Genomic DNA, 3390 nt, shown 5'->3' with positions numbered 1-3390 from the left:
TGCATAACTTCCTAAGGGAGATACAGGGTGGAAACCCAAATGAAGTCACAGAAGGAAGCGAGAGGAATTTCCAGGTTTTGTGCAAACATAAGAATGAGCATGCACATTTTGAAAATCCCGCTGACCCTGCTCATATACCTCTGGATAATAAGTCACTCAACCCCAGATCCCATTGACATGCCCTGCCAGCCAACTGCCACACGTGGAACTACGGGATGCAGGGACAACAGAGGCCCCTTCCCTGAGTGACTAAGCAGAGGCACTTGCTTGCTTAGTTCTTGCTCTCTGCTCTAACCATTGTGAGAGAGGTTTGCTCCTACTCAGAATGAATGGGTAGGGAAGAAAAGGGAGTTAGTAACTTGGGTATATTCATAGGCAGATAAAAACAGGACTTGAGAGGGGGCCTTGGAAGATGAATAACAAACACTGGGTCAGTGATGGAGGTAAGCCCCAAAGGAACTCCAGGCGAATGCCTTTACCCTTGGAGGGAGTGAAGAGCCATTTTTTACATCTGAACAATGGAAGGAATGTAAAACAGAGCCTATAACCTTAGGAGCTAAGCATAATAAGCCCAAGAGGCTCTGTTGTCATGGCAAAATAAGAATAAAGGCACCTGCCCCTAGCCCATCTGGGCTACAGCCTGGGATGACAGAATTATTACAGACCCCACACATGTCATTAGCAGCAGTGCCTGGATGCTCTGTCACCACAGGTATTTGAGGAGAAAAAAAATACAAACCCATAAACTCCATGACCACGTCACTCTCCTTGAGCCTGAACGACTGTGACTTGGATTCATCTTTTGGGATGCAGTAGTGATACCATCCCAAATAACAGATGAAAGAACAAGCTCAGACACAGTTATGCGCTGCTTGAAATTATGGTGGGGATGCAAGGGCACTAGGTGGGCATGAGGGATCTCTTTGGGGCAATGGAAATGTCCCAAAATTGGATTGTTGTGATGGTTGCACAACTCTATAAGTCTACCAAAAATCATAGCATGCTTAACACGGGTGGATTTTCCGGGATTTTCCGGGATGGAAATTATACTGCAATGAAACCCTTCAAAATAACATTAGAAGAGAAAAGTTGCTTATGGAATCACAGGCAGCTGTCCTCTCTAAATCTGTTTTCTCATTCTTATAAGAGAGTTCAGTCTGAGGACCTCAAAAACCCTTCTAAGCCTCACACCGTTAAAGCTTGCAATGCTCTGTGGGAGAGACCCAACTGGTAATTGCCATTTAATTAAAAGAGGAGACAGAGAAAGGTACAAGAGCTGGTACTCACCTCCCTGAGGCTAGGGCTTACTCGCAGCCTGAGGGTATTCCATGCCAACAGAATCTTCAATAAGAGAGATTCTTCTGCCAGCCTGAGCTCTGTGATTGGCCTATGGGACACCGATGGGGGCAGGTCTTTCTGCCCAGGATGGAATGGCCCCACTATGATCATCAACGAGTGGTGCTCAACATTTAAATGAGACTCAGATTGAAATGACTTGGGCCCTATCCCTGGCGAGCCTAATTGAATTGATCTGGAGTGGGCTTTAGGGAACTAGGAGTCTTCAGAAGTTCCCCCAGATGGTTCTAATGTGCAGTCTTGCCCCTAGCCCATCTGGGTCAGGCTTTTTGACCTCAGCTTCATTGACATTCTGAGATGGACAATTCTTTGATGTAGGAGCCTGTCCTGTTCACTGTAGAGTGTTTATTAGTGCCCCTGGCCTCCACCCACTAGATGTTAGTAGTATCTCCAGTTGTGACAACTGAAAATGTCTCAGCATTGCCAAATGTCCCCTGGAAGACAAAAATCGTCCCTGGTTGAGAACCACTGATGCAGCTGCAATTAGCTGCCTCCTTCTATCACACCAAGTATATTGAAATGCATCCATACTCTATGTTATACAAAATTTATATTTCATAACAGTCAAACTCGTTTGTTCTACTGTTGACGGTATTAATTTATGCTGATGTTTAAATGTAACATAAATTTAAATGTGACATTTAAATGTACATTAATTTGACTTATTTTGTATGAATTCTTGTGTGTATTAATTTTGACTCCTTTTGCCGATTTTAGAGCCATTTTTCCCAGAAAAAAAAATGAAAACTTGAAGACTCTCAAGACTCTATGACTAGAAAATACCTATGGCTACATAAGAAGGATGAAAGAATTCAATAATTTAGGGGTTTTTTTCACCTTGAGATTTTTCTCTCTGAGATACTTGGTGTCTCCAGGATTGTGAGTCTCAGAGAAGAGACAGAGAGGGAAAGAGCGGGGATGGGATTTTATACTTATCTAACTTTGACACACAGGGGAAGAAATAGAGAGAAGGGGTAGAAAAATAAAACACAGAGGTAAAAATAATCATGTAAGTAACAATAATTGTGGTAATAATTATTATAAAAAACATAGAATTTAGCAATGGTTATGTGTCCTTTACTTTCAAAGTTCATTGCATATATTAATTCATTCAATTCTCAAATAATAGTATAAGGCAGGCATTACTATTACCATAACTGTTTTGCAGATGATAAACCTGAGGCACAGAGAGTGTGACAGGCAGTCAAAATCTACAGGACACAGTCTGAACCAGGGCCCAGCAAACATTTTCTGTAAAAATCCACATAGTAAATATTTTCAATTTTGCAAGCTATACAGTCTCTGCTGCAACTATTCAATTCTACCAAAAGACAGAACAATACATAGTAAATGTGCTTACCACATTTCAGTAAAACTTTATTGACAAAAACAAGTGGTGGGCCAGATTCAGCTACTGCTCATACACAGTTTGCTGGCCCTTGTTCTTACCTGTTATGCTATATCTTTATTTTAAATTGGAAATAATAGAGGAAGAAGGAGAGGGACAAAGAAAAAGAGGCACAGGGTGGGGAAGAGGAAGGCGATAAAGGAATTAAAGATGAAAGAAATGAGAATTAAATTATTTCAAGGGCATTCTCTGGGTCACAGCAGGTTCTCTACATAATCAAATATGTGAAATCTCCACCACACATCTGTGAAGAGGACAATATTTCAAACATATGATTGAGAAACTGAAGTTCAAAAACATCACAGAGCTTGACAAGAATCTCAGAACTACCAGAGCAGGTAAACCCCAGATCAGAGGGGTAATAAAACCTCTCTCTAATAAAATTCTTATTTAATGGTAGGAAGTCACATCCACCCAACCCTAAACACCAGGATTCCTCAGATGTAAGGTGTTTTTGTAGCCTTGGCTAATAAGTGTATAAAGAATATAACTGAGTGATATTTTAATCCAATGTTTATTATTATTCTCTGTGAGGCCTTTGGTCAGATACAGCTGTGATAACAAGAAGCAGAAGTCCCTTCTTGAGGGTTTTTTTTTTAAACTCGTTATTTTATTTCTTTAGTTTC

This window comes from Pteropus vampyrus, unplaced genomic scaffold (assembly GCF_000151845.1).
Source record: "Pteropus vampyrus isolate Shadow unplaced genomic scaffold, Pvam_2.0 Scaffold357, whole genome shotgun sequence".
NCBI classification, from domain to species: domain Eukaryota; kingdom Metazoa; phylum Chordata; class Mammalia; order Chiroptera; family Pteropodidae; genus Pteropus; species Pteropus vampyrus.
This window is presented reverse-complemented; position numbering follows the sequence as displayed.